Source organism: Pangasianodon hypophthalmus, chromosome 20, assembly GCF_027358585.1.
Source record: "Pangasianodon hypophthalmus isolate fPanHyp1 chromosome 20, fPanHyp1.pri, whole genome shotgun sequence".
In the NCBI taxonomy this organism is placed as follows: Eukaryota; Metazoa; Chordata; class Actinopteri; order Siluriformes; family Pangasiidae; genus Pangasianodon; species Pangasianodon hypophthalmus.
Window position 1 is genome coordinate 14920105 of NC_069729.1, and position 22896 is coordinate 14943000.

General features: G+C 36.4%; 1 protein-coding gene across 2 annotated transcripts in view; it reads right to left on the reverse strand.

Annotated features, from left to right (window-relative positions):
• The window catches only part of grip2b (glutamate receptor interacting protein 2b), a 202840-nt gene that overhangs the window by 142675 nt on the left and 37269 nt on the right, over positions 1 to 22896 (reverse strand). The gene's annotated exons all lie outside the window — the stretch shown is intronic.

Below are 22896 nucleotides of genomic sequence, written 5' to 3' on the forward strand. Positions count from 1 at the left end.
GCCATCTACAGATTTAATCCCTTTCATGAAAGGCTTCCCTAATTAGCTAATCTCATAGCTATCTCATTAGTACTGGGTGAGAAAGGGAAGTTGACCGTGATTTGGATGATAAACAGATGAACTACTTTGAAATAGCCATGGTCAGGGGGTAACAAAGTCCTCAAGGATAGACTGTTCTATAGGTTATGCTAATGATAAAATCAGGCATCTTCACTCCATTGGCAATGTGGTCTCAAAATTCCAAAAAATCATAAGATCTCCCAAGAGCCAAAAAATGGCTAATATTCATCTGGGACTGTGGTACACATCATAATTTCTCTTCATTTGAAAGAAAACCAATGGAATCATTCTCAATTAGTCCTGGAGTAAAAGTGCACTTTGGAGCAGAGATGGATACTCTGTATTGGCATTCAGGTGCTGGAATGAACTTCCCATGGTGGTCTGAACAGCTGACTCAAAGACTGTTGTCAAACAAAAACTGAAGACCTACCTCTTCACCAAGCACTCGGATTAACACTTATTTTATTTACTAAAAAAAATCAGAAGCCCAGGCAATTGTTTTAAACTCAGTGGTTTACAATCCAGCCCTAATGAAATAATGCATTGGGAGCTTGAGGTATATTCATAAGAATGTACCTGTAAAAATCAATAATAAAAATAGTTGGCAACAAATTTTATTATTGAGTAGTTGGACTGTGTAATGAAGCACACTGTGGTGCACATCTCTTTACTTTGATGAAAACGGTGGTGCACGTTATCACAGAAAAAACTTCCTCTAAAATATGGAAACTCTTTACATTACACTACACTGTTTGTCTTAGGATATAGAAATATTGCTCACATGAAAACACAAGCTATTTGTAATCATTCATTTGTGGCCAATGTGAAAAACAGTGGAAACGAAATGTCAACATTTGAGTATGATTATTAGCTGCTATGTATTGAGTAGTCTTCTCTAGTTTTCTAGTTATATCATATATTTATGGTCATATTTCTCAATCTTTCCCACCCATCAGAAAACATTATCATATACTACTTTAGGCAAAAGTGTCAGAAATTTGTATGACACCTCGATGAGTTGAAAATGACTTAAAATGGTCTCAAATGAATGATCTGTCTACGAGACGAACATTTTCTCATCTCAGAACACATCTTGTGTCATGAAGCATGTCCATTATGCAGGGTTGGGCAGCGAGCAGCAAAGCTATTTGAATCAATTACCTTCTAACTTAAACTATTTTGTCTCAGTAGCATTGCTAAATGTTTAATTTCCTTAGCATAGACAATATACACTCACCATTCACTTTATTAGGAACACCTGTACACCTGCACATTCATGCAGGTATCCAATCAGCCAATCACGTGGCAGCAGCACAATGCAAAAAATCATGCAGATACAGGACAAGAGCTTCAGTTAATGTTCAACATCAAACATTAGAATGTAGAAAACACGTGATCGTCTGTGACTTTGATCGTGGTATGGATGTTGGTACCAGATGGGCTGGTTTGAGTATTTCAGAAACTGCTGAGAGCCTGGGATTTTCACACACAACAGTCTCTACAGTTTACACAGAATGATGCGAAAAACAAAAATACATCCTGTGAGTGGAGAATCTGCAGGCTGAAACATCTTGTTGATGAAACAGATTACAGGAGAATGACCAGACTGGTTTGAGCTGACAGGAAGTCTATAGGAACTCAAATAAGCACTCTTTACAACCATGCTGAGCAGTTTTGTGTGCTGCTGCCACGTAACTGGCTGATTGGATAACTGCGCGAATGTGCAGGTGTACTGTGTTCATAATAAAGTGGTTGCAGAGTGTATATTTTTAATTGAACAAAACTGCGCTTGAAATGCAGAAAAGACATAGTAGCAAAGAAGTGTGCAGAACCAATAAAATGTACAGAATAACATCACTTTACCTTAGTTTGGGTGTCTCGTTTGGTTGACATAATATTCTCGTGCTGTGACAGATTATTGATTATTATTACTGATATTTAGCAGTTAGTGAGCTGTTATTTGATTAGGTAAGGAATAACACACTCCAGACTGTGCTGTTATACCAAAATAATGAAGGATGGGGGAGTGGTATGTGGCATGATGCACAGCGGAGTGCATTATTTTTTTTATAACAGTGCGGTCTGGAGTGTGTTATTCTGCACAGTGATTTGCCATCGATTACAGCCTGCCATTTTACATAGAGACTGGAAAGCGTAAACTCTTCTTTCTGAGCTGGAAACTTTGACTATTCAGTGTTTACAACAGAGACTCCTTCAATAAAAATGTTAAATAAATATCACCACATCAATGATTATACTTTATTTTGCTAAACAACATGTTTTTTTTAAATCAGTTTCTTATGTGGAGCATCTGCCATATGAGTCCCTGTGAATGAACTGTTTCTATAGAAAAATAACATATCAGAACGAGTGCATTAATATAAATCTATCATCCATGTTACAGCTGGAACTACTGTCCAAGCCGTGCTGTTATATGAAAACAATGGACACTTTCTGACCAATCAGATTCAAGCATTCAACCACACTGTGGTATAAGCCTAGTTAAGTAGTTCTGTAGAGTAGTATAGAGTAGAGTAGTGAGTTCTGTAGTAGTATTAGTTGATCGAAATGCTGCAAAGAAATACACTTTATGGCCATATGTTTGTGGACACCTTCCCAACACACCCATATGTGGGCCTTCATCAAACTGTTGCCACAAAGTTGGAAGCACACAGTTGTATAGAATGTCTTTGTATGCTGTAGCATTACAATTTCCCTTCACTGGAACAAATGGCATGACAATGCCCCTGTGCAAGCTCTATGAAGACATTGAAGAAGGTTTGGAATGAAAGAACTCGAGTGGCCTGCACAGAGACCTGACCTCAACCCCACTGAACACCTCTGGGATGACCCGGAATGGCAATGGGTGTGATGGTCAAGAGTCCATAAACTTTTGGCCACATAGTGGGTTTTTTACATTTAAAAAAAATAATCCAACATATTGAATAATTGTAACTCAAAAATAATAATAATAAATAATCAATAGATTAATTGATTATCAAAAAAAATCATTAGTTGCAGCCCTTGAATATACCGGACATTATATACAGTTTTGGGCACATATGGTATTCAGTTAAAGAACACCTATTTTGCTACACCAAAAGTATTGAGTCTACCAAAATACTGTCCCACCAGAGCCTGAATACCACAGTTCATCTCTTGTAATTTCGTTTATTTTTTTTTTTTTTGACATTCATGTGGAAATCCCCATCTCTAAAAGTAATACTGCATTACTGCTTATGCTGCCTCTCTATGTACAACCCACCCACACGTCAGACAAAAGCAAATGAGCCGTGGAGGTGGAAGTGACACACAGAACTAAGTGCTCTTTAAAGCTGCTATTAGCTTTATTATATGGTCCAGAGGCAGGAAAATCACCCACAGTGGAAAGTTCTAATCCAACAAAGTGCCTAGTCATATGATTTGCACAATTTATTCAATCACTTTACAGTGCTATAAAAAAAAAAAAAAAAAAAAAAAAAAAAAAAAAAAACCAAGGGTGTTGTAAAATCAAAATTGGAAAATGATCATACGTTCTGACCTCTACACCAGTGGTCCACAACATTTGGCTTTTTAGTCAGCATTGTGGAAACCATAATAGGCCATTTTTGGAAATACTCTATATTTGTCCTAGTTTGCTGAATCTCGTTCCAGTTCCGCTTTCAAAAACGGGTTGTCGTAATCCAACCAAGGCTCAATTGTTCTACAGCTCTAAATGGAGCATTCGTCTTTGGTATAAACTCCCTCTGCGGATTCAAGCATAACTGTATGAGCCAAATAACTCTGCACTTATAGTCCTGCAACCACTTAAAATGATGGCAAATAAATTAACTGACCATCCAATTAAGTAATGCATCAACAAATCTACACCTCTGAGAAACTCAGTGGTAGACGATTGTTAGGAAATCAACAATTTAGGTAACATATCAACAACGTTGCTCGTCTTTGTTGAAAAATATCATGGAGAATAATGTCGTATGACAAAATTGAATGGAGCACTGTTTGATAATAAACTTCTCATTTTCTATATGGAATTAAATGTGACCAAGGATTTACCCTCAGAGATACCCTTGGGAAGCCTTCCAGAAATCAAATCTTGACTACCTAATACATGTAATATGCATACCATACAGCTGCATTTATTACATACTGCGTTCATTACATACTCATTACATCCATATTAGGTACTGTTAAATTATGAGCTCCAGAGGTTTTGATGAAGAGTTTAATTCAAATTCCACTGAGAGACCAAGAGATGCTGACTGCTGCTGATGTGGCACAATGCATTTAAACTTAAGTGCTTCTGGGGCACCCCTACACTCACATAGCAGATATAGGGAGCCTCCTTCACAATCCTTTGGGATTTCTTACCGAATCGCTGTTCTTTCCAAAAAAAAAAATATGGCCCAATTTAGAGATTTGCCCTCACAACATGCTTTGTGAGTTCAGTGTTCAGCAGGTGCATTAGAAATGGACCATTTCCACAAACACGGCAGCCTTGAAAAATATCCTGTCTGTTCTTTCTGCTATCATAATCTTTCTGCATGCTTTAAGGTAGCAAGGAAGATATAGCACATAGGTGTACAGGTGGGTGAACAACTATATGTTGTAGGATACATATATTTCACAAATAGTACTGCTATGGATTTACAGATATGGCAGGCGTAACTTTATGGCCAGAACAAATCTAGTGAAGTAGGGTACAGATCACATTCATCTAGGCTTAGCAATCTGACTGTGATGGCAGTGTGAAAAATTAATCCTGGGTGAAAATTGAAAGGCAGAAGCTACTGTATATGCACTTGGATGAAATCTGAAATGTTAAAATAATAAAATATTTTAGCATCCAATTTAGTCATTGCCAATTCTCACCCTGTAGCTAAGTTTCCCTTTATCACATCAAAGCCACTGGAGTGTAAAGCCGAACACTAGCGCACTTGGGTGCTGGATTCTGCAATATAATAGTTATAGTCTGATGTCAGCTAGCTTGTAGTGCAACTTGGCTAGTGGTTTAGAAAATATAGCTGTATGGTCATATGTTAGCGCCTTAATTATAATGTGCCTCAGTTATCAATTTAGTAATGTTGTGTGTAAATGAGTTTGTAGGTCAAACCAAACTAAATATTCCTGCCAGATTTCATTACCCCTGATTTTCTTCATACTAAGTCAGCTACAGTCTGACTTCTAACTCAAGTTTTACTTTTTTGGCTATCAGTATTCACATGATTTTTCCAGTTAATGATTAAGCAATTTTTCTTTTCTTGCCAGACTCCCATTATAAAACTTCTGCATGACTGCTGAGCCTCCAGCCTACGCTCTCTGTGGCATTCAACCCAAATCGTCATCTGTGCTGAGTCGGAAGCTGGGGCTCTCTAAAATTATGATCATTTACTCAATTATAATGCTTTTAAACATGCATTTCATAAGACACTAGCTCATAAAAGGCATATCGGAAAAAGTTACCAAGTATCAAGGGTGATTTTAAAGAGTTTAATCTTTAGAAGGGCTCCATTCCAATGTAAACCAGGTATAAATAGAAATATCTCTGAAGCTGAATGCAAAATGGCATGGTCACTTTTGTTAGTACACATCTGTGTACTGCGTGTGTGAAATGTGAATATGAAATATGCTAGCTGGCATGGCAGGTTAAAAATGTGAGAGGTTTAAAATGATTAACAATCCCACAAAATAAAAACACCATAAGGGTAATTTCTCTCAAACTGGCACACAACACTAACTCCCCATATGCAATGGAAAAAAATAGATACTTATCAGAATAAAAAGAGGTCAAAAAAAAGTACTTCAAGTACAATCTCCCTCTGACTTTTGGCCTTCATCATTTGCATGGTTAGACTTTTTTCTTTTGCTGTCTTTTTTCCTCCCTGTCTTCCTAATTGGTGTTTCTGGCCTGTGCTCTTCTCTATCCTAATGCAATGCTACATACAATATGTGTACAAAAAATTTAAACATCCACATATAACCTAATTGCATATCAGAGAGTCAAACTTTCTCACACAGTTAATTCTATCTCTTTCCCCCGCGTCCTCCGAATGAGTGCTCATGCTTCCTTCCTAACACACACGCTCACGAAACATTAATTGAGCTGCAAATCATGCCAGCCAGATGAAAATGAAAGCTGAAAAATCAGAGAAGTGTTTGAAAATCATCAGCTGTGTTATGCTGATTTTCCTTTTCCATTAGTTGACTGAATTCAGATTGAGAATGAGAGCATTGCAGGACAAATATAAACACATACCAAAACCATGTATCCGATTTTTTTTAAAAATAAAAAGTGAATTATACAACGGTTAGTTCCAGTCCACTAATTTGATTGGTCGAGCGGTGCCTATATTTCCTATAACAACACTGGGACATTTCACTGTGTGTATCATTCTGCTTGTCTGTGTTCACCACATAAAACTTCTTTGTTCGATACCGTCACTACAGTAGTGTTAGCAACATCGTGAGCGGACGTGGCAAACGATACGTTTCAGGAATATAACTTCTGAAAGCTTGTCAGTTGAAGACGAAAAGGAAGAAGGGACACCGATATTGCCGGAAGCACCTTTAATGGGAATGTATAAATCAACGTGAGATAGCTAGCTAGCTGATGTGCTATAAAGTGAGTGTGGCTTCTTTGGGATCCATTTCCACTAGTGGAGCAAAAATAAACAGAACATTTGGCCATATTTTGTCCAAAATGTCACTTACTTGACATTAATTTCTTGTTTATAGAACTGTTGTATCGTGTGGTTATACTGAATATCGGCATAGCTGGGACTACCTCTGGTGAATCATGGCCTTGCCGATATTCAGTATGACCGCACTCTTGCTTGTGCAGTATTGCTTAATTATAAAATAGTGTGTGGGGAAAAATTCCTCAGGATCTGAATAGAAGAGGGCTTGCTATATATACACACGGTCATAAATATGTCTACCGCAGTATATTGAAGTTGAAATTTAATAATGAATGAGTTCAAACAGCAGACTTTCAGCTTTAATCTGAGGATATTTACATTCAAATCTGGTGAACGACATGGGAATTACAGCACTTATTAAATAACCCCGGATTTTGGACACCCCTGCCATAAAGTTTTCCTCCTCATTTCATCTCAGGGAGTTAATCCTTGCTACTAATGCCCGATTCAATACAGAATTCAAACTAAGCACACTTTAAATTACCGCGATAGATATTTTTTACATGTACAGAATGAATAGTAAACAAATGTACCACTGACCTGCATTTGTGGGAAGTAAAACCTAATAAATATTTCTTCCAGCTTAGAGATTATTTGTTCTAGCCAAACCATTATAAAAATAGTCTCAAAGCATATGGAGATTTCCAGTGTTCTACCATAAATGATCAAAGAAACAGAGTTTGCCAGATAGTCAGATGCATTCGTAGTGGTAACTAGGTCAGCTGAGTGCTGAGACATGATAATGCTGACAGTTTTCATCACTGTGACAGGCAAAGAAGACAGAATTCACAATTGTGGAGGCAGGTGAAATGGGATCGAACAGCTTACATAAACCCAAGACTTAACACACATGCTGTGTCTGTGTGGGTGCATGGGTATGTGTTGTTACTGGATTCCTTAACACAGCATAACAATGTTACTAAAGAATACTGAGCCAATACGCCAAACTAAAATCTTCAGAGATTTGTGCCACAATAGGCAAAAGAAACCTATTAGTCTTGTTTGATTGATGCTGAGATTAAAAGACAAATCAATTATTAATGCAACACTGCAAAGTACTAATAAAGGTCTGGATGGCATAGTGTTTCTTATTAAAATGCAGTTCTGTCTTATCATACAGTGCAGTGCGACCACAATGCCGCTAAGCAATTTCATAAAATATTAATTTGTTCTTGTAACTGTGTAGTTAGGAATTTTCATGGGCAAAAACATGCTGACTGGGTGTAAAAAGTTGTTAAATGTAGTCTTACAGTCATACTAATCCTTAAAAGGATTACCATTAGAGAAATGCTCTCAATGGATTCTCTAGAATACAAAGCTCTGCTTATATAGTCATCAAATGAACCTGTGGACATGCCATAAAGTATGGATCGCATCAACTTTATTTGACTTTAATTTCACTCTTTGGCATACTTTGGAATACAGTCATATTACATAAAACTACTTAGTTTATGTGCTCTGCTCTAAGTAAACCTGTACTTTCTCAAACAGAGATTTGCATATTCCATTTGCATGTTAATACTGACCTCTAATTCTGGCTGACAAACCATATTCCATTAAGATCGTCCATGCCTCGGCACATAATAAAACAACGTCGGACAGATATTAAAGCATTATAATGAGTTCTGAAGGTAGTGCAAAATTACATAGTTTGGTGTATGTACACTAAGAATCATCATTATATGTCAGTATGTGCAACTGCATGATTTACAAGTAAAGTAACCATTATGTCCGTTCATCCATCTATTAAATTTGCAGGTTGAGAAGACTAACAACGCACTGGTGCATTAGGTCGCAAAACAAGCGTTCTGCAATGGTTCTGAAGAGGCATACCAGAGCCACCACTTCGTCCATTACTAGATCTAATGCACTCAATATGACAAGGCTATTGTGAAGCCACAAAGTGTCAAGGACGAGGTTTTGCAGTTATTAGCTAATGGAGGGCCCCTTTTCAGACATACATTAGCATGAAGAGGAATGCATGCTGGTTTATTATTGCTGTATCCATTATACACTGCTGAAGGACCAGCTAACCTAGCATATGTGCTAATCTCATTAATTGCAGGAGAAATGGCAAAACAGTGAGGGATCAGCAGAAAATGTATTCCACCAACATCAATTATTCATGGTCTCATGATTCATAAAAATTGGCATGGATCAGTATCTTGAAAAGTTGGTAAAATGGTAAAAGTTTAGGACTATATCTCATTACTTAATTTATATGGAATCCAATGAAATCACTATTATTTGCTATTTTCTACCAATTTTGTATTTTTGAAGGTTACCCAGGGGCCCCAAGGTCTGGTATAGCAGAACATACACTTCAGATAGTCAAGTCAAATCTGACTTTTTGGCATATCCAATTTGAGAAGGAAAGATTTTCGGTAGCCTTAAAGGCAATAATGGCTTTCATTCCTTTTCATTTTATTATTTTACTTATGTACTCGTAGTGGTACTTTCAGTAATCACTTTATCCTGGTCAGGGTCGCTGTGGATCCAGAGTCCATGTTCCCAGGAACACTGCACATAGAGCAGGAATACCAATCCATCACACCGTGCGCACACACACATTCAAACACCCATACACACCTATTTATTTAGTTAGTTAGTTTAGTTTTATTTATTTTTGTTGCCATTCACTTTTTCCAACTGGACCGGCACAGTGTTTTTTGTAGTTTCAAATCTGACTACAGTTTATGAGCTTGTCACTCAGTTTACTCAACTAAATTGGGTTTAATGTTTTGTTTTTTTTTTTTTTTTTTTTTTGCTATCATTTGGTGGCTGATGCTTTTTGATGTCAGAAATTTGCAACGACAGCAACAAAAAAACCCCACAAAAAGTAGCATGGCATTAGGCCAAAGGAAGAGAGTACCTGGACCTGATGCCTTGTACAGACGTCACTGATGTCTGCACCCAATATGATGTCTGCAACGAATCAACTGAGAAATCTCAATGTTGGTAGTTTTTAATATGGAGACTCAGTCAAAAAATCTAATTTAATGAATAAATCCTATCTGTATTAAGTCTGAACCAAAAACCAGTGCTGTGGTTAATTCCAGAGCCACATTTCCAGGACTAGACCCGAACAGGATGACAATAGTCGCACTTGAAACGAGACAGTAATTACAATAGATAGCCCATTTTAACCTGCGAAACATGGTGCTATTTCAGTATCAGTATACATTCAGCAGTATTCTAAGTTTTAAGAGCTAGCAAAAAAGAAAGGTGCTTCCTGAACTTCTTACTTACTTCTTACTCCTGTCACTCTCTGTGTGAAAAAAGTATGAAATGTGCACAGACAACAGTGAAGTGAACCGTGGGGACACTGTCTGAAGTGTGTCATGACTGATTTGTTTGTTCTTATCAGCTTGTTGACAGCAGCGTCATTCTTTTCACTTTTAGAAAAGAACCTCAAACTTCTGCTTAATGCATAAATGAGTGGCTGGGGGCTGTAAGCATAGCTACCAGATTCCTTCTTCTTGAACCATGGGCTGATAATATTAACAAATTAATGATTATTCCTGGTATATCAGTGGAACCTAAAAATTGTTTTTCTCTGCAGTGGTAAATAATATGGAATGATAAGATTTAGTTCAATTTTTTAACATTTTTTTGTGTGTGTTCTTACATTTTTAGCACAAATGAGTCATCAAAACAATGATTTTTTAATTATATATCTACTGATCCTAAACTAGGAATCAGTGGGAAGGCATAACGAGATAAAATGATTTATCAAAGAAAATGAAATTAGATGTTCGAGCTTTTCTTAGTTATCTCAAGAGATGCTCACTGTCAGAAGTATCTCTCAGTGCCACAGATAATAAAGTAATTAATGCGTCTCATAATTAAAAGATGTTCCTGTTAAAAGACCTCCTGACTGCAGAATGATGTGCCATACACTCTCATAACTGTGTAACTCATTCCATTCCTAAATAGCATTATTCCACAACAGCTCTGAGCTTTCATTTAACATCATTTACAGGCATCAGTGAGAGCCTGGAGAGCCCAGAGAGGACTTTCATCACTTTAAATCTCAAATCAAATGCATCTTTATGACTAAATGAATGGCAATAATCAATAAGCAGTGCAATTTGTTGCACTTATGTTAAATCTGTTATGTAACTCTAAAAACTTATCTTATTACACTGCGAGCATTTTTATATGATATATATATATATATCAACAAGAACAACCATTGCTCTATTCATAACAACAACAGGGGGCAGTAAAAACAGTAAGACTAGGAATAAAGGGTTATAACTGATATCTTGAGAGACTGTGAAGTGTCAGTGTAATATGATCTCGGCAAAAAACTAACCTTATCATTAATATTTAGTACAAAACTTTATTTAGGGGGTACAGTTAAAACAAATAATTGAGTAAAAATAGAGTACAATAGTATAACTTTCAAAAGAGAGCAAAAAAAAAAAGGTATGTCGGTAACTGATAGTGTTGCCATATTATCCATGTAATACTGATAATGTCATATGTGATATTGTAGTAAAATGTTAACACTACACTACTAACACTACTTCCGAGTTGTAAACATTGAATACGTTAGGGCTAAATAGAGAGAATTTATGTTAAACTATCACTTTAAATGTATAATAAGAGTATTGACTTTTAGGTGGGAGTGGGAGGATTCAGAGGGAACAACTCGAGAGGAAGGAATGGAGTTGTGCACACTTACTTTCTTTATATTAACTCAGAGGGAATTTCTCTGAAGACTCCTGGGAGCTCTGGTGCCTCTGATCCTCTGCTGTGTGAAGTCTCTCTGACTTTTTCTCATTAGCCGCTTGTCATATTTGCAACTTTGTTTATAAGGGTTCTGCTTTATAAAGCACAGGAAGCAGGAGCTGAGATGTAACCACACATGGTCTTACAAATGCAAATTTTGGGTAAATAACAATATAGAATTCTTATCCTATAACAGCATGCCTTATCATGTTTTATTCTTTACTTAGTACAAAATGTGAATCATTACGTAAATGTCTAATTATGTGTCAGTTTTACTGCTACAAACTATTTCTAATGATCTGTCCTATGTAGCTGATGGTTAATTCAAATCAAACTCACCAACAGCAACACAAATGTTGTTTTGGATTATGGAAATATGTTTATGGAAGTGTTGAATCCACATCATTGCATCATTGCTGCTAATTAAAAAATGCATTTTCATTCTCTGAAGCCATAAAGAATTAATTCGGCCATTGTCTCCCTGGTCTGAAAATGCAATACAAACGACAAGCAGTACTTAATCAAAAGCATTAGATAAAACTGCCATGGCCTTTTGATAAACTTGTTCTTTTGAACACTACATGTAAGGACTGATCATGTCGAATTCCAGGCTTTAGTGACAACCTTATCGAACTGATAAAAAGGTTTTCAACTGGGCTTGAATTATGTCCTTTAACAGATTACCCAGGTGGGCAGTGGTGTATTGATTGTAGCCCACAAGGAAAATAAATCTTCCACCTGCACTGCAGGACTCTATAATCTGTCACTGACAATTCTGCTCCATATGTTCTCACTTTTAGACTCTGAAGCACACTAACAAACAAACTGAGCTTCAAAGTGACTGATTGTGGGTGAAAAATGTGTTAGAGGCCATCGGTGCTAAATGCATTCATCACAACGCAAGACATACAGTTTGAAATATTGAGCAAACACTCAATTCTGGCTCAGTATCAATTGGTGCTTTAGGTTTAGCAGCTCAATCTTCTGAACATTTTGCTGATATTGGTTCATATTAGTAGCAAAGTGCTAGTTAAGGTCATTAAAGCAGTTATGCTTTTGGAAATATGATCATGAAACTAATAGCTTAATGTCTCTTACATCAATCCCTGAAAATCTTTTACCTTCACTCATTCATAAAGCATTTCCTTTTCTCCTGATTGATGGAACTGGGAGAATACTATATGAATACTTACAGACTATGTAAATTCAAATGAAGATACAGACATGTGAGATATTAAAGGAAAAACTGCTGGATGTGGAAGGCAATTTGCTGGCATGATTAACAAAACAGGAGTGGTGTCTTCCAGTATGACTCCACCCCATCCATAGGGCATGAAGGTTTACCAAATGGTTTGATGAGTATGATAATTATGTAAATTTTTTTTGCTAAGGCCTTCACACTCACCAGACCTCAACCTACTTTAATACTTTTAGACAGTGCTCACCACCACCATTATTACACCAACTGAGGGAATATCTTTTGGAAAAATGGTTTTCATTGCACTAGTACAGTTCCAGAGACTTGTGCAATCTCTGCCAAGGTGGCTGCTTGGCAAGGCTGCTTGTGTTATTCTGCTTGTGTTGGCCCAACACCATACTAACACACTATATTTTTCCTATGTTTTAATTTGTCTGGATATACTGTATATCAAAATGATTTTCTCAGTTTTCCAGGTCAACTCTTTCTAAAAACCTGTTGCCACATTAATAGCGTTTTATGGATGGCTGTAGTTGTGTTGCATTGCGTTAAATGTACTGCTAAAAAATTTGTACAAAAAAGTTTTCTACAAATAAATAAAAAAAACTAAATTAGTAAATTGAGTTACTAGTTGTTTAATTTTTATCTTCAGTAATGAGCAATATTGTTACAGCTCTTTCTCTCTCTGTATGTGTGTACTGTACTATATTTCTTGCCCTGAGTAGACCATACTCATGTGAAATTTCAAATTTTTTAAATATGCAACGTTTATTACTAACAAACTTCACTAATACAATATAGGGCAGCCATGTAGCAGTGTAGTTGCCACTATCAGATTAAGTAGGTTAGCTTACTTAGATAAGTTGTGTGTGTCTCTACCTTCATGTGTTATCAAACAAGGTACTCTAGGTAGTTTTTCAAGATGGGTTGTTGTATGGTCTTATGGCAGAATTTATATTGTCTTCTGTTACTATGATAATTAATTAAAAAATTTAAGAAAAGCAAAACTTAAACTAAAACTAGCCCAGTGGTCAGTGATACCAGCCCAAAGATTAAAAAAATAAATAAATAAATAACTACCATTGCCATGTAACATCATACAATTCATTTTTAAGAAAATAAATCAGCATTAAAACAATGCAGTTTTAAAGAGTATTATTGATTAATTGGAACTTTATTTTACCATATTTTAATCGTAGTCTGCAAATAATTCACTTAAGTTATGCTGTCATAGACACTATCTTACTATGACAAAGTATTTAAAAAAATGTTTTTATCGAGTGCCTCCATGCCTCACTGAACTAAACCCCCTCGACAACAAAATTACACAGATGCTACTGCAGATTATGAAGATAAATTAATATGTTAACATGTTCTGTGCAGCAACATGAATCATTTGGACTAATTCATCATGCAGGTTGTGTCCTCTGGGTGCTTGTACACAGAAATTGAATTTATCACTCAAAGTTTGATGTGGAAGTAAACATAGACAGAAAAATTGAAGAGAACACAGGGAGCTGATCTCAGGCATGACTGGCTCCAAATTATTTGGATTTATAACCATGAAGAAAAGGAAAATTCAGCGAGAAGCCTTTCATGGCTTGTGTGTGCAATCTCAAGTAAGGAAAAGCTCGAGACAAAATGCAATCAAGCTTGGATGGAGAGAAAAGTCTGGCAACTTATCTAGAATAAATTACCTTCTTGAAATCCATAAGATACCACAAAATGAGATCCCTAAATTTCCGATAGTATTATTTTTTCCCAGAATGTACACATTTATTTGATAATAAATAATTCAATGAAACCGATACATTTCACACAACTCTCAACCCTGCAAACAGCAATCTATTCTTAAAATATGTTTTCGGTGGGAAACATTATCAACCCATGCCACCAATTCCCCTAAATGTTTACTCAATACATACACATGCTCACTGGAACATTGCATGGGGAAAACGAGATACTTTTTCCACTGCCTGCGTGCGCTTTTGCACATTTTGTATTGAATGAGTGTCACATTTTATAAATGCAACAGCATAAACATGGCTCTCATTATCCAAATACCATATGCACATACAGCTTGCATGTTAATATCAGGTGCAAAAGGGTTCAGTTCATGCTCTGCCAGGAGAGAATATTTTTTTGAAACACTTGAAAGGGCACACAGTATTGTCTCTTTTTCTAAAAGCATGTTTTCATAATAATGGCCTCCTTTAAGATCGTTCACATTCCTGCATTAAAATATGTGATATACTGTATGAGCTACAGTGAAATTAATTGTTGCTTGAATGCATGAATGCAGCCCCATCTTGTGGCAATGTGATACAGGCACATGATTGGATACGCCAATCATAAACACAAGTGCACTGACACCACACAAAATAAAACTGAGCAAGGAGTATTTATATCTAATTACAGACTTGATCTATTTCACAAGATTAAGTGCATAGCCACGACAGGCAACACTGTGTGTGTGTGTGTGTGTGTGTGTGTGTGTGTGTGTGTGTGTGTGTGCACCCATGCATGCGTGTGCTTGCTGTCCTTTGGAATAATGCTAGAACCACTAAGTGGACACAAAACCATACAGACAGAGGAGCTGGCACAGTTCCAACTCCCTGTGGCAACAACGGATTTTTTTGAGGCATAAGATTCAGTGCACCTGAGACTGAGTGGACAGATGTGACCCACAATACTCATGTACAAATTTACACAAGAAAATAATTATAGTCAGGCAAACTGATTAGAATTTGACACCAAATCCAATCCACATTAATTACACACTCTCTTATACACCATTCTCTATTAAAGACATTTACTAGATTAAAATTTAAAGTTATTGGATTGATTCATTCTCACAGCAGCCAGAGTTCAAGATACACAACCCCAGCACCATCTCTTAACAACCCTAACAGTCGTATAATAGTACGATGGATAGATAGAAATCCACATTTGGATTTGACCCTAACTTTTTAAACTACGCCAACAAGAAAGATATACCAAACAACAAAACTGTACTGTTTTGTTTCTGATAGAGGCCATACATGTCTTAAGCCATGTTCAGTTAATGGCAGCACCAATGGCGTTGGAAGATGCATGTTCATCCACAAGAGGGGGCTGACATGTCCAAATGGCAGTGCAATGTATTGTTAGGGTCAGGATACTAATTCAAGTCAATAGCACGGGTCAAAACATAGACAGGCAAAAGTAAACCGGGATATAATCAGAAAGCAGGGAAACAAACAAAGGTCTAAAGCAGTAAAATGTAGAATTTGAAAATACTTATATACTAACACTAATTAGAAAATACTAGATTCTACAATTAGAATCAAGGCTTAGCTTTAATGACAAAAAAATGCATGGTAAGGCTTTGCAATAATATATAGACACAACAGTGTGTAAGTAGACAAAATTATCAGAACTAAACACAACAAGTGAACACAACTGGGCAACAATGCAATAACAGTACAAAGGTGAAGACAGGACAAAAAACAAAAACAATCACATAGGGGAAAACCATGACAGGTTTAGGCTTATGCCTAAAGTATAATTAAAGCATAATTAAACCATCGACATCCCATGTTTGGAGCTGGCTAGCTTGTTGCAGCTGTAGATTAATAACAGACAGAATGTTTACTGGCTAAAACATTTATCTGAATGCAAATTTAGTACATGGCCGAGTGCAGGATGAGTCCTCAGTATCATTTTTTACCATCCTTTAAGAAACGTACAATTAAAATAATTGTATCTATGCATGTTTTGTTTTGTACTGGCATACATCCAGTAAGCACAAAGACATTTAAAAGATGGGGGGAAAAAAAGCTTTGCCAAAGTTAATGAGACATCTAAGTTTCAGCTAGAGTGAAAACACGGAGATACCAATTGTAGTCTCATACAAGACATAAAACTTAGAAGAAATCAAAAGAGGCCCAATCAAGGCAGACCAGGACTGACCAAAAGTAACAACATTTTCTTTCTCAGGGATTAAAGACTGACCCATTAGTGGACATCCATGAATGTCTCTGGTCATCTGGTGCTCATTGGGTAGGTGTCCATAATGCCAAGACACATGTACAAAAATCTCTGGAACAAAAATTTTATTATATTGACAATGTAAAGTCAAAGGTCTCGATTTACATGTCCTGATATTACTCGGTCAGATGATGGAATGATGATGGTGGTATTTGAGAGTATGTTTCAAATCACTCATCATACAACTATAATAGGGATAAACTGATGGATTTTTGCTTTCCTATTAGGTGCGAAGTCAAATTGTTTCCAGATGTTACTGCTGAATCTCTGATGGCTGGCTTCATCGAGACTATAGAGAAGGGAGTGAATTTAGCAGCAAATGTGAAAACACAACATCTGCTCATCAAACTGTGCTACAACCGTTCTCTCAGAGGAAATGCACTGAAGTGCTCTTTTAGCACTCACATACTGTTCATGCACTGCTAGTCTCTTCAACTTTAATTTGTTTACTGACCACACCCAGGCATTTTCTAAACTTTCATCATGTTAACCATATTAGCACAGTATTGTATTTTAAAAAAAGAATAAATCATTCATCTGAATTAAATTAAATAAATTATGCTTTTAATTATATTTAATTTTTAATTATAAAATATATACATATATATTTTTTATAATTATAATTTGAAAAATCATTTCACATGCTAATTATATTATATAATATTCATTCTAACACAATAGTACATTTACATAAAACAACAATGCACTTCAGCTGATACAAAAAGCAATTTTGTACTTTTTAGTACTTTTGAAAATACAGCAATAAATGAACAAACTATTTAAATACAATCAGAAGACACATATACACTGTATCACTAAAGAAAATCTTAATCTTAATTTATGTGATCACTTAGATCACATTAAAGAAAAGTGCAAAACCTGTAAATTAGAACGGAACTATAAATACGAAGGAATCATGTGAATGTGTTAAGATAACAAAAATAGCAAAATAACAAGTTTCTACAATAATCATATCAGGTGTTGAATATTATTATCTTAAATTTACATTATATCTTAATTTTTTAAAGCTTAGCCCCCCCAGTATCTAACTAATCACCCAGCATCTTATAATCTACCATGGCCTCTATGGAACTCCTCACAAGCCTACATGGCTGATGACTCATTGCTGTGTGTGTTGGCAGAAAGAGAGGATCAGAGAGCAACATTTTCTCCTTATGAATTACATGAGTTCGCATAAAAACACTACTTAAGCAGAGAGGGTCAGTGTAAATGGAGGCACTAAGCCACTGGCTGGGTCTGAACATATAATTACAGCATCGATTTAAGGGTGCAGGCCAAAGGAAACATGTAATATCAGGAAGAACAACTTTTTGATGAAGGACAACTTTGTAGCATTTTTGTAATTTATTATTTTGACCCAGTGATCATGAAATATAAAAAGTCTTTCAGGTTTGACTGAAAACTCTAATTTGCAAGATGGCCTAAAAGCTTGATTTTCTTTTAAATTAATGCAAACCTCAAAATGGCATACAATGGAGCTTTTGAAATCAGAAGCAAAGACAATACTCTTGACATGAACAATTTCCTGTACATTCATTCGGGAGGGTGAAAAGCAGCAGGCCAACATTCATTTCATGTGTACAACTTTGTGCTGTGTTATTGGTGACAGCATGAATATTAACCAACAGAGCTGAAACTTGCAAATCTTGCTAAGTAATTATGACATGGTGTATGTCCTCCAGTTTATAATCTCAGTGCTCAGGAACAATTTGGGGACCATGGAGCTGAGAGGTGGCAACACTACACACTGCACTAACATGCTTTATGTCTGTTTTACCATCTAGAAAATAAAATCCATCTAGACTCAGGGTAACCTCCCTTTCATGTGTCCTTACCAACTTTTAAAACAAACCTGTCTGTCTGATATCAGACACTGCCATTGTCATTATCCAATTGCATGACTATCAGGAAACTGGCCCATGGAACAAAAACATCATAGACATACACCTAGACATATGGCTGTGTCATGAATATTGAAAGCAGATGGATGTAAGTGCAAGTACAATCTTTATTAACAAATCCAAATTGCCAGGCACAATCATGGTCAGGCAGGCAAAGGTCAAAAACATGAGCAAAACTGAAAAGCCAAAAAAAAAGAAAAAAAAAGTGCCACAAGAAAGCACTCAGAATTGAATTCAAAAACAAATCAAAACCTCACAAGTAATATATGAAAGGGAACTGCTTAAATACAGAACTCTTAAATAAGTACTGAAAACAGAAAACAGGTGTGCGTGAGTTCAGGTGAGTGAGATAATTGTAAAGTCTTTGCAGGATCCAGATCGGATTGGAGAGCAGCAGCGCCTGGAATGGTCGTGAAGCTGGAAATAATAGGATGATTGTTAAATGTTAAAATCATTTTTAACCAATACTGAAACCAGTGATAAGCCATAAACCACCAAGAAAACATGTAATACCATGTAGAAATGTTAAACAGCTGTGTAATTGACTAATATGTCAAAGCTAACAGTGGCACTAATGACCCATTCCTAAATTTTAATAGACATAAGTTAAGATTTTTAGAAGGCTCCAAGAATTCACCTCTGAATCCAGCACCAAGAGAAGTAGAATGATGAATGTGTTACACCTCGGCATCGATACTCACAAATAAAAGCCTTAACAACACTGTAGTTGTGAATTACTTATTAATTAGAGTTTAAAGAGCTCTGGCATGCAAAGAACTAACTAACCCCAAAATGTAACCGCTATTAAACTGCTTTAGTCTGTAAGCAGTATGGGAAACAAACTCACCAGGTCTGCCATTAAACCATTACAACGCTTCATAAAATCAGGCACTACAAAGGAACAAGAGAAGGATAGTTGCACAAGTGTTGGTGTACAGGAGTACTAAAAACGCTAATCACAAATCAGTCAAACTTCAAATGAAAAAATCCTGAAAGTGAACAAAGCTAGCTTGCATTATTCATTATCCAGTTCTGCTTCTGATGCATTCGCACTGAAATTGGCCACTGGGGGCGATATTCATGTTTGTGCACAAAACCAAGCATATCTCTTGGAAAATAAGGTGAACAGTAAAATGTATTTTTTAGCTAAACACCACTTAAAACTGTCTTTTGGAGCATTTATTGCAATATTGTGCATAATATGTGAATCCTGCTTTTGCAAACTAGTCCTAGGATTGTTTGTGTTCGCAATATTGATGTCAAACCACTCAGCAGAGAGTGAAACTCAGTAATTATCAAAAAAAAAACAATTTGAGATTTGTAAACAATATGGCTGCCACAAGTCAATCAGTTCCAAGGAGGCATAGCTGTAATAGCCTGTAACAGCTGTATTCCATGGCTGGACATATGGCGTGGTCATCGATAGGGAGTGGAGTTAAGTCCAAATAGCTGTTACTCAGGAACGAAAAGTCCAACTGACCTGAAATTTGATGTGCTGCAAAAACATGGCCGCGTTCATCCATTAAATTTCAGCTGGCATTTCACACAACTAGCATTGAGTTATCATCACAAAACTTAATAAGTATGTTCATCTATGGTCTCTTTATTGTTATATGTAACTTGGCAAGAACTGGTCACTGTGGCCACTATTTGCGATGAGTGCTTGGATAATTGTAATTGGTAAATGCTGTAAATACAGTGTATGTATAAAGTTATGATTGATTATTTGCATTCATTTCAGCATTTTTTGGTTCAGTTATAAGTCTAGCTAACAGCCACTATTTTCTTCTTTGAAAATTTGCTAGCTAGTTAGCAGCTTTTTTTGGCATGTCATGGCAGACACTACTAATTTTGTTGATCTGACTTTGAAAAAAGCCTTTTGATGCTCTTACTCATGAGGAGAGACTGAGAATTAAACAGGAGGCCAGACCAACAGATGAACACACCCAGATATATAGATATACAGTATACTTCAGAAGCAGACAATTGTGCTTGCCCTATTTTAAAAACCACCAGCCACAGCTGACGTCATCATATCATTCTCAGTCATCAACTCCAGAAAGCACTGCGTGTTGGAGATAAGCATAGTGTAAATTGCTGACTTCGATATATTCTTATAATACATTCAGCACTGGCCAGCTGGCACGAGCTAGCTAAGGACTCTAAGCACTGAAGTGTACACTCTCTCTATCAGACACACACACAGGATGGGACTCATAAGACCTCAGATTAGAGAAGCACCTCTGATTATTGTGGGTGCTGCAATATCCAGGTTCAAAGGGGCCATTAATCTTTGTGCACTGATGCACATCTCATTTGCTGAAGTCTCCTTGCCTTGCTCACAACAGGGGAGGCCATTCAGCAATCATTAAACTGCCTTTTCAATTTACTCCCTAAATAGTCTAATCTAAAAATGAAAAAGAAAAGCCTTTAGTAGAGGCTTTGATTTTTCAGTGAGAATGTGTTCTCTAAGTTATAAGGATCTCTGTTAGAGTTACACAAATTGTAGAAGACAGCTGGGACATAATACATTTCATGGTACAATAATATTCCTTACACATTCATAGTTGTTGTACTTCTATTTCAACAGTCTGAGAATGAAAAAATGAGCTTTCTTATTTTTCAAAGCCTCAGCTTAGACCCTTGCTGAGTTTCTGGGAAGTGATACCTGATTTCAATAGCCATGTTGCTAGAGTAAAACAAGACATTTCCAGTAAAATGTTCAGCATGTGCTCTGCAGTACACTGTAGCCTTTTACTTGACATGTGTGTTCTCTCTATGGGGCCAATATGATTTATTACTGCAGCTCAGCACATTTTCTCAAACACAGCATGACTTCTACAGCTATTAGAGCAACTTCAGTCCACTGATTTGTTAAAGCAGTCCCATAATATAACGATTTATAAAATATTAATTTTGCATGAGCCGTTAATTAGTTGGACATCACAACACATTATACTATACTATACAATATGCAAAATTCAAGGAATGACCATTGTACAACAAATTTATGTCGTCTACATTCAGAACAGAGAAGACAGATGATTCAAATGAGGAGTAAAATGAGCAGATACGCTCACTGACCACGTTAATAGGAACACCTGTACACTTGTGTATTCATGCAATTACCAAATCAGCATAATGCATAAAACCCTGCAGATACAGGTCAACAGCTACAGTTGATCTTCTTATCAACATCAGAATGGGGGAAAATGTGATGTGAGTGACCATGACCATGGCATGGTTGTTGGTGCAAGACGGGCTGGGTTGAGTATTTCAGAAAATCCTGATGTCTTGGGATTTTCATGCATAACTGTCTCACACAGAATGGTCTGAAAAACAAAAATCATCCAGTGAATGGCAGTTCTGCAAGCGGAAATGCCTTGTTGAGGAGAGAGGTCAGAGGAGAATGACCAGACTGGTTCTAGTTGACGGAAAGGCTACTGTAACTCAAGTAACCACTCTTTACAACTATGCTGAGTAGAACAGCATCTCAGAATGCACAAGATGTTGAACCTTTAAAAAAAAAAAACTAAGACTACATTGTTCAGAAGGTCTCAGTCTGGTTCTAAGTTAACTCTAGCGCAGTTCAAATGCAAAAAGCTCTGAAATTACCCAACTGCACGAAGCGAACTAAGCTGTGTATTATAGGTTGCAAGCAGCCATTTTTTTTCTAGCTAGAAAATGCTAAACTGAGTTGTGAGGCACAAACTGAGCCAAAGGACATAAATATACTACTGAGGGAATGTGATGTGTCCTGGAGATTTGGGAAAAATAAACATAATAAACATTGGATGAAACATGAAATGTTTTAAAATTAATATTGACATAATTATCTAGTAATGTGTTAGTGGCAGCTTAGTGTTCTCCATGCTCAGGTGATTTCTGTGATTTCTATGTGCACTTGACAAAGGTTTGTTTAACTTTCTCCATGGTTGTATTTTTGACAAATCAATGAAAGCATTGTACGAGTACGTTTTAAGACCTACTCCTCCTTTAGCCAAAGTTTTATTTGCTTTAGTTCATTTAATATGAGCAGTGAGAAACCAATTCAACCAACCCAAATAGCAAATAATAAACACTTATATTGTTCCACTGAAACTTAGTCAGACTTTAGACTGTAGACCCTTTTGGAAATGCTTACTCATAGGGATCTAATTTTGTGTTGAGACATTACAAAAGGGGGTTTTTCAATAATTACATTATCATTGCAGCCAGTGTATAAACTACACAGCTTCAGAAAGCCTGGAAG